This window comes from Dipodomys merriami, unplaced genomic scaffold, assembly GCF_024711535.1.
Source record: "Dipodomys merriami isolate MVZ:Mamm:240054 unplaced genomic scaffold, mDipMer1.0.p SCAF_37, whole genome shotgun sequence".
Classification (NCBI taxonomy): domain Eukaryota; kingdom Metazoa; phylum Chordata; class Mammalia; order Rodentia; family Heteromyidae; genus Dipodomys; species Dipodomys merriami.
The window spans coordinates 308,745-323,880 of NW_027205270.1; the positions used below are offsets into that span (position 1 = coordinate 308,745).

General features: G+C 43.3%; 1 protein-coding gene and 1 long non-coding RNA gene across 5 annotated transcripts in view; one reads left to right on the top strand and one right to left on the bottom strand.

Annotated features, from left to right (window-relative positions):
- Add2 (adducin 2) overlaps positions 1–15,136 on the bottom strand; it is a 110,141-nt gene that overhangs the window by 48,428 nt on the left and 46,577 nt on the right. Inside the window, exon 1 of one of the 4 annotated variants that reach the window (XM_069988918.1) lies at positions 3,281–3,338. The exons of the other annotated variants lie outside the window; for them this stretch is intronic. The gene's annotated coding sequence lies outside the window, so the exon portion shown is untranslated. Of the gene's footprint in view, positions 1–3,280; positions 3,339–15,136 lie in introns of those variants that run through there. 4 annotated transcript variants of the gene reach the window in all.
- LOC138804611 (uncharacterized) overlaps positions 1–15,136 on the top strand; it is a 28,343-nt gene that overhangs the window by 8,190 nt on the left and 5,017 nt on the right. The window contains exon 2 of the long non-coding RNA XR_011365306.1: positions 13,895–14,137. This is a non-coding gene — a long non-coding RNA (uncharacterized lncRNA). The remainder of the gene's footprint in view (positions 1–13,894; positions 14,138–15,136) is intronic.

A 15,136-nucleotide genomic window follows, 5' to 3' on the forward strand; every position in this document is an offset into this window, starting at 1 on the left:
ATCTCAGTTCAAGCACAGCTTCCTCCTCTCATCTGATCTAAGACTGTCCATGTCATAAGCAGCTAAGGCTGGAATTGTTAGAACCTGAGCAATTTCACATATATGTGTGTGTGTGTGTGTGTGTGTGTGTGTGTGTGTGTGTGTGTGTGTGTGTGTGTGTGTGTGTGTGTGTGTGTGTGTGTGTGTGTGTGTGTGTGTCTTGTTTTTTGAGCTTTACTGTAAGTAGTGCTCTTTAATGCATTTTTTATTGTAAGCTTACTGTACAGAGGGGTTACATGAGCGAGGGTAATGACGTCATTTCTTTCTTTCTTTTTCTTTTTGGTTGGTCATGGGGCTTGAACTCTGGGTTTGGGTGCTGTCCCTCAGCTCTACAGCTCAAGGCAAGCACTCTACGGCTTGAGCCACAGTGCCACTTCCCTGAGCAATTTCTTTTGTTTTGTTTTCTTGTTTTGTTTTGTTTGTGTTTGTGTCAGTCGTGGGGCTTGAACTCTGGGCCTGGGCTCTGTCCCTCATCTCTTCAGCTCAAAGTGAGCGCTCTACCACTTGAGCTACAATGCCACTTCCTGAGCAATTTCTTATGTGCAATAATGCAATATTTTGTTCCCAGAAGGAACATGTGCTACTCCTATAAGAGGACAGACATCTTCAAAGCCAGACCAGGAAGGAATGTCTGTGAGACTCTTACCTCCAATAAACTAAGAAAAACTAGAAGTGGCTCTGTGGCTGAAGTGGTAGAGTGCTAGCCTTGAGCTCAAAGAGACTCAAGGACAGTGCCCAGGCCCTGAATTCAAGCCCCAGGACCAGAACAATAGATAAATAAATAAATAAAGGAAGACATCTGTCCCTTGGTGAACAAAATAAAGCACTGGACAAAATAATTCCTATACCATTCTCTATCAATATTGAGATTCCACCATAAGAGCTCCAAGAATAAGGCTGCTATTCTGGGGGCCTCTGATGACTTTGCCTAGGAGAACTCTCTGATTCTACAGCAGAATCAAGCCCAGTGTTACTGCCCATCAGCTTGAGATTTCCCAGCACATACTCTGCTCACCTCAGCTTCTAGCCATTCATAGCTCTGAGCAGAGCTGAGAAGCAAGGCGCAATGTGAGGCATGCATGACGCCCAAGTAGGAAGAACAGGTACCGGATACCCTCCTACTTAGGAGGTAGCAATTAGGAAGATCATAATCAAAGGCCAGCCCAGAGAAAATTGTCCAGGAGACTCCCTCTCAATCAATAAAACTTGGTTCTATCTAGCATGCATCTGTCATCCCAGCTACACAGAAGGCATAAATAGAAGAATCACAGTCAGGCTGGCCTGGGCATAAATCCTCTGATACCCTACTTGAAAGAGCCAGAACTATAGCTCAAGTGGTAGAACAACTGCCTCATAAGTGTCAGGCCCTGAGTTCAAATCCCATCAAATAAAAAAAGGCTCAAGGACTTAAAAGGCAGCCTTGACTCTTCTCAATTTTTGCCCTGTGCATCTAGCTGGTCACCAAGATTTCTGGTTTTATGTCCAAAATTTTTGTTTATCCGGGACCCTGAATCATGACTTCATCTATCCTCCTCTCCTTTGATGATCTCTCCTTTGTCATCCTTTCTCCCACACACTATCCACAGTTTCCAGAGTCACTTTCAGAAAGAACAAGTACAGGGGTTCCTTGTACCATTTTATTAAATTCCTGCTCTCCCACAAGACTTTTTGTCAGGTATGCTTTTGCCTTTTCCAAATGTAAATTCTTAATTCTGAATTTCTGTTTTCAACCCAAATGCATATTTCATGGTAATAATTCAAACTCATCACCCCCCAGTTGAGGGGACTGCTCTCTCTGCTCACTCCCTTCTCTTTGAGACTGGCTACTCGTAGGGTGATGGCCCACTGGCCCACCTTTTACTGCCACTCTGCCCTCTCCACTTGTCATGTTCTGGGAGCTACCTGCAGGACCTGAAGGTGCCACATAGATTCCCTGTGGGCACTGGTATCCACCAGGAACACCTTTTCCTCCTTCAGCCCAGGCGTTCTATCTCCTAAGAGACTGTCCTCACAGCCCCCTCTTTCAAGCAGTCACATCTTTGGCTCACCTCTTTCACTCCACATGCAATCTGAAAGAAGCACTGGAGCCCATACCTTAGAGGACATGAACACACAGACACACAGACACACGGACACACACACACAGACACAGACACACAGACACAGACACACACACACACACACACACACACACACACACACACACACACACACACACACACACACAGAGTTTCTGGATCCAAGGTTAGGTTGGTGTTGAGAGGGTGCTAACTGAACTCCATCAATGTAACTAAGAGTGCACTAGGAAATTAGATCTGGTCAGTCCAACAAAATGGGCCTGAGGTCTATCCAGGCTCTGGGTTCCTAAAGAGGAGGAAGGCCTGGGTGAGTTTACAGAACCCCAAGCAGCCCAAGATGCTAGGTGGTGGCATGTGTGCAGGTGACCTGGTGTTTATGTCATAGCTTGCTAAACTTGGTGCCTTTAGGCCCTCCAGCCACTCTTCTACCTTGAAACACAACTCTGACATCTGACCATACCTAATTAGTTCAACTCCACAATGGAACACTGAACATAGGAAGACAAAGTAATAGGTAACATAGCATACCCCATAGCAGGCTCTATAACCATCTGGGCTCTTCAAATGCCCACCTGACCCTCTTCTGTCTCCCCCTCTTCTCCCATCCAGGACCTACCACTCTGCTCAAAGGGCCCCAGAACTCCATTCTGAACACTCATCACCAGTCTAAACACTTACTCATACCTCTTTCTCTCCTCAGCAAAGACCCTGCTTGGCATTCATCCTGGGGCTGTAAGTCATGAACACACACCCTGTCAAGGAGCAATTTCTTCCCTGTACATATGCCCATTGGAGTATGAAATCACATTTTAACAGATTGTTCCTTGTTGCTGTAGAAAGAACAGAAGGTCAACAAGGAGAATAACAGATGCCCAAGTTACCTGGCCTTTTCCTAAAATCTGCTTAAGCTCTGTGTACCCAAGGAGGGGTAGGTGATTATCAACCTGTGACTTCAGTCTCCAGACCTGAACTTGGCACCCACAGCCCCAAAGGAAAGATGCCACAGACTGCCATTTCCCAGCTGCCCACCACTACCATAGGCACAGCGACCACTCTGTGCTGCCAGCCTGTCAGCCTTGCCCTGCCCCCTCCCAGGTCAGCCCTGAGTGAGGAAACACAGTGCTGCTGCAAGTCAAGGGCCTGGAGTCAAAACTCAAACTCACCGATCCTTGACTATGACACTAGAGTCACTCATGGCCATGCTGCTGCTGCTGTTTTACAAAATAAATGGAGGCAGTTGAATAAGGGGCTGGCCACACCCAGTCTGGTGTGTCCAGATAAAGAGGGCCCTCACACCTCCGCTTATCATCATGTCTTCACATGTTTTTGAATTCTTCAGATATTCACTGTTGTGATCATTCAGAACTAGAACTGGACATGAGAGGGAAGACATCTGAGGCTCTGGGAAACTGAGTAACTGAATGTGGGTCACAGAGCTGGTTAAGGGCAGGGCCTGGGTTTGGTTCCAGAGCTTGTTCTCACCTTTTTTCCATCTTCCTTCAAGGGAAGGCAAGTGGATGCCAGGGGGCTGACAGAAGAGTGGGGAATGGAAATCAATAACGGCTACTACCCAAAGCCCAGGCTTAATCCCTGGGTAGATGCCCTGGGGATTTGGTTCTGCTCTTGTCTTGGCAAAAAGTCTCAGAGCTGAGCTTGTCCCCCAACCAAAAAACAAACAAAGATTAAGAGTCAGGCATGGCGGCTCCTCTGTACTCACTCTGACAAGGTGGGCCATGCTTCTGGATGAGGAGGAGGAGGTGGCCCTCCACAGGTGGGTTGTAATGGTGTCAGATGGCCACAGATCACCTGCCTGTGATTCCATGGCTGCTAAGTGAGATGCAAGGTGAAATCTCACTTCTAAGCATTGCTTCATCTGGATTCAAAGACAGTTCTTTCCTTAAATATCTGCTCCAAGCCAGGACTGGCTCACTACTGGGATCCAAGGGTGTAATTCCTAAACCTAGCTCTCAAAGGCCCACAGTGGAGATTGGGACTTTTGGGCAGATAGTTATAAAATCTGATGTGGGGAGAGGTAGACAGTGCTCCAACAAAGGCTCAGGAAGGTTCCAGGTAGTTTCCAACCTAGGGGCTCTAGTGTTGGATTTTAACCCAGGTGGCTCAAAACCAAATTTTCAAGGTGGGAAGATGGCTCAGTGGTAGAGCGTTTGCCTTGCATTCATGAGGCCCTGGGTTCGATTCCTCAGCACCACATAAGCAGAAAAAGCTGGAAGTAGCACTGTGGCTCAAGTGATAGAATGCGAGCCTTGAATTGAAGAGCTGAGGGACAGCGCCCAGGCCCAGAGTTCAGGCCCCACAACCGACAAAACAGAAACAAAAACTAACCAAATTGTCCTCATATCTTCATGAAGGGAAAAGAGGGGGCATTCAGAATGCCCTGGGGATACAGAGGTATCACTGAACAAGCAGGATAGCTGGGCTCAGCCTTCTTATACACAGCCCCTCCAGTGAAAAGGTCAGCTGACCTTGGAGACCACAGAGATAAAAGTTCTGCAAAAGGCTAATTGAGCTGACTGTCCTCTGAAGCATGTTCTCCACTTCTAGATGTCTGCAAATCTAGTCCCAGATCCTTTTCAGCAGTCACCTGTTGCCTCTATGTGAAACTATAACTAAACGCAGTCAATCTGCATGTTGAAAAGTTTGAACTCAATCAAGAATAAACATAAAACAAGGATTCTTCTATTTGGCTCAATCTGAGAATATTTGTTCAGTATGAAAGAAAGATGTGCATCGCACTGAATCATGCGGCAAGGCGGTCCTCACGCCCTTCCATCCCCTTCTTCCCCCCACTCACAACCAAGAAATTAAAAAGCAGCTCTTGGACAATATGTTCCCCATATCTAATGTTATAAACTATATCCTAGCTCAGCAGAAATGGGCCTAGATGCTCTTTTAGCACAGTAAGTGCAAAGTTGCTTGTTGGTTTCATTTTATTTGGATTTAGGAGTATTTTGTTTTACTAATTGGACCCATAAGAAAATAAGACATGTGGCATCTAGGATAGAAGGATATTCTGACTCCATCCTCTCCTCTTTCCCTTGGAGAAGTCTGAAAAGTCATAACTCCAGGGTGATTTGCAACTTGCTGTTTGTGTGGTGGTGGTGGTAGGAGTGGGGGGGGGGTGTAGAGAAAGGAAGGAAGGAGGGGGACAGGTGCTAGGCCCAGGAAATGAAGATGGTGGGAAGCAGGCCTGCTAACTGGCTTGGGTGGGAGGTTCTGAGGGCTCTCATGGGAACTGCTGAGCTGCAGATACCCTTGTGGAGACATCACAGGATGTCAGGAATGAGATGGAGAAAATCTGGTACATGTTGTTGACTTTCCACAGCTCTCCCTGATAAATCTGTAGGGTTTATTATTTTTTTTTACTGTGAGAATATTGGGAGGGGGGAGAGCTATTCCTACCAATGTATATTTTTGAGTCAAAGACAGCGCCATGTGTTCCCCCAAACACTCTTCCTCTTACTTAGGCATCTACAGTCCTTAGCCCCTGTTCTCTCTGGACAGGAGCATATGGAATGTAAGCCATGGAACAGAAGTAGAAGTGATGAGCTTCACCTGATCCAGTTTGGATCTGTTATGTCTCCCAAAGGTCCAAGTATTAAAGGTTTGGGAGAACCTTTAAATATCCAGGACTAATGGGAGCTTTTAGAACACTTGGGGATGTCCCCTCAAGAGTGAAGGTAGAACCTCCACAATCTCTTCTTCTCTTCTGCACCTAGCCATGAAGTGAATGATCTTCCCCCACCCATCATGTACTCCTACCATGATACTGTGCGGCCATAGGGACCAGATCAATGGGGTCAACTGGTCACAGATAAAACCTCAATAACTTACCCTGTTTCTCAGATGATTTCTCTAGAGTAGTTGTTACAGTAACAGAAAGAGGACTAGCAATAAGATCAAAGGTACTGTCTTCACACTCTTTCTCAGGCCTTGGCTCCTGTAGAAGCTCCCAGGCCTGAGAGATGATGTAGCCACCAAATATAAGAAAGCCCACTGAGCATTGCTGTTTCTAAGGTGGCTGTTACGGCACCTAGTTTACAATCACACCTTCACTTTAGCTAGAGATAGTTTACTATTAACTGTATAGTTATTGCTTCCATTCCATTTATTCCACTGTCTTATTCAGGATCACCAATTATCCATGCATTGAATCTCTGATTGATTACTTTTTTTTCTCACTAGTTTCATTGTTGATATTTTTCCTTTCCTTATATGCTAACAATTTGATGTTGTTAGATTTTTTTCCAGACAGTCTCCCTCAAACTCATGATCCTTTTGCCTCTGCCTCATAAATACTAGGATTCAATTGTTGTAATTCAGCAAAATTGCAGTAAATTTTAATTCTTTTGATGGGGCACCACTGGGATTTGAACTCATGGCTTTGTGCTTGCTAGGCACATATTTTACTGCTTCCAGACATGTTTCCAGCCTTAATTATTATATTTAACATTTTATTTTTGAATATTTCCCCTAATCTCTAATTTTGTTTCAGGCCTTTTTGTTTATTTTCTCCTTATAACTATCCTCTTCCATTTTTCAGAAATTATGTTTTCTTACACTATATAAAGACTATCAAATAGTTTCTGACATTTTTATTCTGATTGTTTTAGCAGATTATTATCAGAGATAAATGATTCTTTTGAGTCTTCCAGACTTACTTTCCTCTAAAATTTTTTTTCAAGATACTTCTATTTTCTTTTAGTTTTATTCTCAGATTAGGTGAAATCAGGTCTCCTAAGATAGGACCTTCAAAAAAATATAAGCTTCAGGGAAAAATGGCTTATAGCAAAAGATGATCAGGAAACTATGTGTTTTTAGAAATATAGTGTGATGTTTTATGCAATTTTGGCACCAACATGGTCCTAGCAATTGCCCTAGTGAACAGTCAGACATGAAAGGACAACTACCAAGAAAGCCAGCTTAATCTTACAGTCAGGTAACAAAATTGGTATTTCTTCCACAGGAGACTTAATAAAGTTCAACCAAATTCATTCTAGGTAGTAGAGTGATTGGGCTATTTTAACATCAGATCCAAGGAAATAATTAGGTGAAACCACAAACCTTAACAAATGACCTTCCATTTCATAACTTCCTGAGATGCCACAAACTATTGGTAAGACATAAGGAAGGAATGAAAGATAAACCTTGTAACAATTTGGAACTTTCAGATACTGGTGACTTGATAATGTGGAACTGAGTCAGTGAACACAAAGAAGACATTTGACAGTGAGGGATAAAAAAATAAACACTGGCCAGGTGCTGGTGGCTCATGCCTATAATCCTAGCTACAAGAGAGATCTGAGTATTGCAGTTTGAAGCCAGCCTATGCAAGAAAGTCTACAGGACTCTTATCACCAATAAACTACTCACAAAAAGCCAGAAGTAGCACTGTGGCTCAAGTGGTAGAGCACTAGCCTTGAGCCAAAGAAGCTCAAAGATAGCACCTAGTCCTAGAGTTCAAGCTCTAGGACCATCAACAAATACATAAACAAATGCTGGCACTACCATGTGTTTTTTAAATCTAAGGTATAAATGGATTGATATACCATTATCTTAAATATTGCTAAGAAAGAAAAAATGCTGCCAGTTATATCACTATGATCAGAGGACATATTTCAGTTTGGGAGATTTTATTTAATGCAGGGAACATGTATCTTACAAATGATGAAGTGTAGGAACCCAAGTTAGATGTTAGTGTCATCTTCAGGTCATCTTCAAGGTCAGGAAGCCAAAAGATGACTCAAGAGAAACGGACCATGAAGAATTTGGAGAGCTTCTCAACAGCCTATTGGCAGACATGGTTTGTTACCTGTCTATATGCCTTTGTAGTACTATATTCTGAGATCCTGGATAACAGGTAGACTTATAAACAAAGCTCCCAAACATATTTTCACTCAATGTATATCCATGTTCTGACAAGGAAGGAGCCTCTTCCTTGTGAAACAGGAACATGATGTCATGAGACAAGCCTAGCACAGCATGAGAAGGCCAAAGCTGAAAAGATGAGACGGAAATGCAATGGCTGCTTTACTGGGTAATAAAAGTCTTAATAGAAAGATTCCAGAGGGACTAATACATAGTAGATATTCAACCAATGGTCATCCCAAACAGATATTATCCTTCCAAAAGTCCTCCCAGATCTGCCATCTAATTCTGCTTGTATTTTCTCAATGTTGGGATGCAGGAACTAAAATTAAAAACTACAAAGGATGGTAAATTATTCAAGAGGAGTCCAAAACTCTTCCCACCCTAAAGATCCAGGAAACTGGCTCTACCATGGAGCACCATGGTACGAATCCAACATTAAAGGCCTTGGTTTGGATCCAAGCTCTACATCCTTCTAGCTGTAACTTAATTTTTCCAAACCTCAAGTTCTTCATTTGTACAATGTGAAAAAAAATAGTCCTTCCTCCAGGATTGTTTGAGACAGTATGCAAAAAGCTCAGGCTTTGCACAAGGCTTGAGGAATAGTAAGGACTCAATAGATGTTAGATGCTCCTATTAAATCATTTCTTGAATTACTTATTGATATTGTGTTTTTTTTTTTTTGGTTGGTCGTGGGGCTTGAACTCTGGGCCTGGGCGCTGTCCCTCAGCTCTTTAGCTCAAGGCTAGTGCTCTACCACTTGAGCTACAGCGCCACTTCCATCCTTACGGATATTGTAACGGCTTAATTTTGTAAGTTGCTGCCTGGATTCTATCTTGTCAGCAAGCACACATCTGGGCTGGTTGCCTAGTCGATGTTCTCAAGGGAATGCCAACCTATTTGTGAGATGGAGCTTAATAAAATCAGGAAGGTTAAGCATGTAGCTAGATTTCCGTAATAAACACAGATTTTTGGCTGATGAGCACTTTTTTTTTGAGGTAAATGATTTATTCTTTTTTGTATGTTTTTTATTGTAAGAATATTGTACAGAGGGGTTACAGTTACATGACCAAGGTACCGAGTACATTTCCTATTGAGCATTGTTGCCTCCTCCTTTGTTTTTCCCCTACCATCCCTTCCTTTCCCACCTCCACAACTACCCCTCCCCGACCCCTCACGAAGTTGTAAAGTTCACTTTCAACATAGTGTCTTGTACATCTCATTGTTACAATGGATTAACCTGAATCCTTATTTAAGCATTTTGTTTTTTCCCTTCCCCTCCCCAAATTAGAGAAATGTATATAAAAGATGCAGGGCCCCGACATCAAATACAGTGAAAATGATAAGCATTTTAAATGGTCGGTTCCACTTGCCTTTCTGAGTACTTGCTATTGTTTGAATGTCCCTGCCTCCTGCTGAAATTTAATTGGCATTGTAATAGTATTATGAGGTAGGAGCTTTAAGAGGTTACTATGTCAGAGCACTGTCCTCATGAGTGGATAAGGCCATTATCTCCAGAGTGGGCTCTTGGTAAAAGGATGAGATTGGCTCATTTTTCTCCAAGATCACAGTGCAGCATCTGCTTCTCCTTCTACAACAAGAAGGCCTTTATCAGATGCTGCAAGTATGGTCTTAGACTTCCCAGTCTCTAGCACCATAAACTAAATAAACTTCTATTCTTCATGATATAATATTCTGTTATAACACAGAAAATGGAAGGAGAACAGTAGGCTAGAGTCTCCAGTTGTAGTTACAATGCTGTTTGCATTAGTGGTAAGAATGCCTGGGTTGGGCTGCAGGGTTTTCCAGTAAACTCCTTAATGTCTTTGGCCAAGCCATTTATAATAGTCAGTGAAAGGCTGGTTCAGTCATCTCCTGACATACTCAAGCCTTGAGAGGGGCTTCTGGTGCTTCTTGGGGGACAAGTGTAAAACACAAGAGTTGGGGGTGAGATTGTTCAATCTGAGAAGAAAATAGTAAAGCCTGAACACCAAGACTAAAATTCATAAAGTATGTAAGAAGTGGGTAAATGCAAGGGGGACCCTACCCTTGACCACTCAAAGAAAGGGCAGAGAGCATTTGAACCAAATTCAGTGAGGCTTCATGTACTAGTTAGTAAACAAATGAAATGTGTTAGTCCAAAGAATAGAACAGACCAAATGGGCCAAGTGATAGAGACATATTAAATCCTGTCTAACAACTTCTTTGATGATGCACATTCACATGACATTAGCCATTGCATGCTACCTCAGGGAAATGTGGAGCCACATAGTGTTAAATGAAAGAACCGGTAGGTGGAATAAATGTATACTTTTCAGCATGGGCTATTTCCAGACATCAGGCTAGGGCCTGTCCCATTAGGATCCCATTTGAGTCCACTCTGTGTTATTGGGTGAGGAACTCTGCAGCTGTGTGACCTTGGGCGAGTTTTCCACAGTGTGCATATTTTTACATAGCAGCCCTGGAAGTTGTCTCCTGAGAAATGTCTCACGGCATTTCTGGGTGGTTTCTTCACAGGGGATTCAACACTTACCCTGTCAGCTCCCCATGAAGGTGTATACATGTATAGGATATTTATGTCTCTGCTCTCCAATCCCACACTTGACTCCACATATAGTGCAGGTATGGAGTCAAGCACTGTAGCTGTTACCTCCTATGTCACAGTCTTTGCAAGTGTGATTCAAATAAGGATCTTAATATAATATTATCTAGGTTATCCATGGTAAGTCCTTATAAGAGACAAGTAGAGAGAGAGACAGAGACAGAGACAGAGAGAGACTCAGTACAAATAGGAGAAGATATCATAGAAGCATGAAGGCAGAGAGTGGATGATGTGGCTAAGGAGGTACCAAAGTTAGAAGAGTCAAGGAAGGACCCTCCTGTAGAGCCTTTATAGGGGAAGTGAACCTCTGCTGACATCTAGATTTCTGACTTCTGGCCTCCAGAAGGGGTCCCTGAACTTCACCAACATGAATGTGTACGTAGATCCCCTGAGGATCTTACTAGCTACAGATTCTGATTCAGTGGGTCTATGTGGGGCCTAAGATTCTGCATTTCTCAAAGGTTCCTGATGAAATTGTTGCTGTTAGTCCATGCCACATTTAGAGTAGCAAGGGTGTAAAAGCACCCTGTCATCAGCAGCACCGTTGTGACAAAGGAAACCGCTGGGATGGAGGGGAAGATGTTGTGGATGTAGTTACTCACTGTGACTATGCAGAAGCTCTGCTTTTAGCTATGGGATCAAGAGTGGATGCAAGGCATTGACCTTTTGTGGCACTTGTCCCAGGGCTCAATCGATGCTTCTGAATTGAACTGCTCACCCAGGCAATGCTAATGAGTTCTGACTGCTCTAGCTCAACACTCTAACAGGGTCAACCAGGGATGGTCTTGACCTTTTAGTCAGGAAAACAATTTTTTAAAACCCTCCTTATCTCTGGCTTATATCTCCAGGATCAGAACAACTCCTAGGAGAATGGAAAACTTGTCAATAGAATCCTCTTTTCCTAATTTCAATGCACCTGTTAAAATAATAAACCATTGTTTTTATCTTAATATATTTATAAAGAAAAAACCCTTGATCAAAAAGGAGATGAGAACTTGCCTCTAGTGTAACCTGAGCTCTTTCAGGACGAGACAATAATCAGGGAAGTAGACAGGGAGGAGAGGCTGTGGGCACAAACACCCCAGGATGAGGTGGGAATAACTTTGCCCACTAATACTGCTAATGTGAAAAGAAAATAAACCAACCAGCCAACCAACAAAAAGCTGGCCTACCACTGATCTAGTGCAGGAGTGGGCAGATATTTCTTACCCTGAATTTTCACAGCATGGGCTCTCCCAACCCAGGCCATATAACACATGATTGTATTTCTAATATGCTTCACAAAAATCATCCATGACTTTTCATGGTCTATGCTCAAGACAGTCCCAAGGCTTTGGGTCAGGTACTGACTCCAATCAATCAGTAGCAGACACTTTAAAGAGGTTGAGTGCTTCTCTGATTCAATTAGGAAGAATACTGGGATTGATCTCCAGAGACTGCCATGGGCTCAGGCAAGCAGTGGCACTGTGACTTTTCTTTCAGGACAACAGGATAGTCATCTTGGCTTTCAAGCTTCACAGTGTCAGCCCTCACTTTTGCTCCACATGAAGCTCTCTGATCAGACAAGACCAGCTCCTCTACCCCAGCAGGTGACAGCACTGCTCTGTGGCTGGGCTCAGGTCTCACCTTGCCTACTCCCTTTATTACTTGGTCTTTTCAATCTCTAGCACCTCATCCTTCATTCTAGAACCTACCTGCCTTCTTTATCTGGGATTACTCATCTCTGTAGGTGAGTCAGACCAAAAAATGATTTAAGTATGAACATCCCACTTTTCCATTCTCTTTAGCCCCTTGTCTTCTGTTATGATTTGAAGGCTCCCTTCAAGACCTATGTTGAAATTAATTTCTATTTAATGTTGGGAGTGCACCTCAAGAGATAGAGCTATAGCTTAGTATGCATGAGGCTCTGGTCTCTATTTCTAAAAGAAAGAAAATTAAGGGGGGAGGAAGGGAGAGAGAGGAAGAAAGGAAAGGAAGGGATGAAAGGAGGAAGAGAGAAAGGGAAAAGAAGGAGAAAGGAGGGGGGAGGAAGGGAAGGAAGGAGGGAGGGAGGGACACCAAACAAAACTAATTACCATCGTAACAATATTAAGAGATAATATCTCTAAGAAGTAGTTAGGTTATCAGGACTCTGCTTTCATGAATGGATTAAGGCAATTGTTTCAGGAGTGGATTGGATATCCAGTGAGATAGTTTCTGACAAAACAGGATGAGTTCAGCCAGATGTGATAGCATGTACCAATGGAGGCTGAAGTATGAGGATCACTTGAGGCTAGAAGTGTGATTCCACCATGGACAACATAGCAAGGCCCTTACTATGAAAGAAATGAAAGGCTAGGTGCTGATGGCTCATGCCTATATTCCTAGCTACTCAGGAAACTGAGATCTGAGGGATCAAGGTTCAAAGCCAGCTTAAGGAGAGAAATTTGAGAGAATCTTAAACAGAAAAATGCCAAGAGTAGAGATGTGCCTTAAGTGGTAAGGCACCAGCCTTGAGCAAAAACAAAAAAATCAACAACAACAACAACTAAATAAATAGAACATGAAACCCTGAGTTTAAACCCCAGTACTGGTGGGGGGTGGGGGGAAGGAGAGGGGGAAGAAAGGGAGAAGGGAAAGGAGGACAGGACACAAAGAGGAAGGAAGAAGAAAAGGTTTCACTTGGTATACATTTACACGTATTGTAAGTGCTAGGGATCAAACCCAAGGTCTTGTGCACGTCTACCATTGAACTACCTCCTTAGTCCGCCTAACTTTGTCCTCTTGCCATGTGATATGCCTTCCACTATATTACGAGGTAGCAAGGCTTTCATCAGATGTGCCCTTCTTGGTTAGCCAAATAAACTCCTATTATATTTTGTGATAGCAGCAGGAACAAGAGGACATGGTTCCTCAATTCTAAGAAGTGCCTGCTGTGTTTCATTGGTTCTTTTGATCTTTCACGTGTCAAATTAACAGGGAAGTAAGATGGGGGCAAACAAGAGGATGGAATCTTTAAGGAAGAATGTGGAAATTTAGGGTCCTTGTGTTAACAGAAGCTTTGTCAGGATTGAGGATAACAATAGCAAAGAAAAGTGGACTTGTAAGACATATTGTTCCACATTTCATACACACTTTCAACTCCACATTGAAGAAAGTCAAGCAAAAGCCTTGAGTTTTTACAACTCACTTCTACTCATCATTTAAGTCTATCCTTAAAGCTGCAGCAGCACTCTTTGTCTGGACCTCATGACATATAATTTATATATAAGCCTCATATTAACCTTATGTGCTTTTTGTTTCCATGTAGCTTTTGGGGCCATTTCTAATGCCTGTCTGCAAATGATGGCTCCAAAGTGGAAAGAGCTGAGAAGACGTCCTTAAAGCAAGTACACCCAGCTACAAACCCAAAGAAGAGGGGTGCTTAGCACCTTGAATTCCCTCAGGCCAAAAGAGTGGGTTGTGAGCTGATATCAGGGTGGCTGCAAATCACACCTGAGTCCTGGAAGGAAGAGCCTCATTCAGTGAGCAGATATCAAATCCAGTTTCACAGGTATTGAAGACACTCAATGGAAAAGGTGCTTTGTGTGAAAGTGTGTTAAATATGCTGGGAAAAAACTGCTATGAACACCACTGCATTGTGGATTGCTTTGTGATGAAGTTTAGCTTACACAAGCAGTAACTTTCTCTATTCAGGGAAAGCCCTTTGACCTCTCGCTTTTGGGGCCTCATCTGTCCCACTCCACACACAGGCATAATCCTTGTCCTGTCTCCTCTTTCTCATCTTCTCTCTAGCTTGTACCTTCCCCCCTCCCCCACCCCCCAATACCCTCCAACATAGACACTTCCCTTAAAGGCTTGTCCTGTCTTCCAGGTAGGCAAGTCCAATGCAGAAAAACACAGGTACCATAGGTAATATTTCTGATGGTGAGAATAGGGAGGTCTCATTAAAAATCATTAGGGCCTGTTGGTATGATTTTTCCCAATAAACTTTCAAGGATATGTGAGTATCCAGCTCTCACTGAATCGCAGAGTTACAGGCCAGCAAAGGTGACCTCTCCTGGGCCTATATCACCTAGTCTTCCCACTGCCCCTTGCAGGCTCCCAGGCTGCTGGGGTAGGGCTAGTGGGAGAAACACTGATCCCAGAATTGAGGAAGATGCCAGAACATTTCCTCTCTCATGCTGAAGCTCAAGCGGCATCTAGATAGCCCCAACACCTAATAGAGAGACTTGCCGTTTTCCAGCTTCCAAACAGCCATCCTAGTCCCCAGCTTCAAGGTGGAGACGTCCTTGGGACAACTCTCAGGGTGACTTTACCATGTCCTGTTTGTTTTCAGCTCTTCTCTTATGTGTTCAAACTGCCTGCATAAAATTCCTTCTGTTGAGATACTTGAAAAAGGTATTTCCCTTGTTGGATCCTGGTTGAGATATAGCCCAACCCAACCCTCCTTTGCTTTTTCATTCAACCTATGAAAAAAAACAAGGTCAAAAAGGATGTGATTTGTGTAAAAAGAAAACAAACGTACTTATGGTTAGTGGCGGAACTGAGC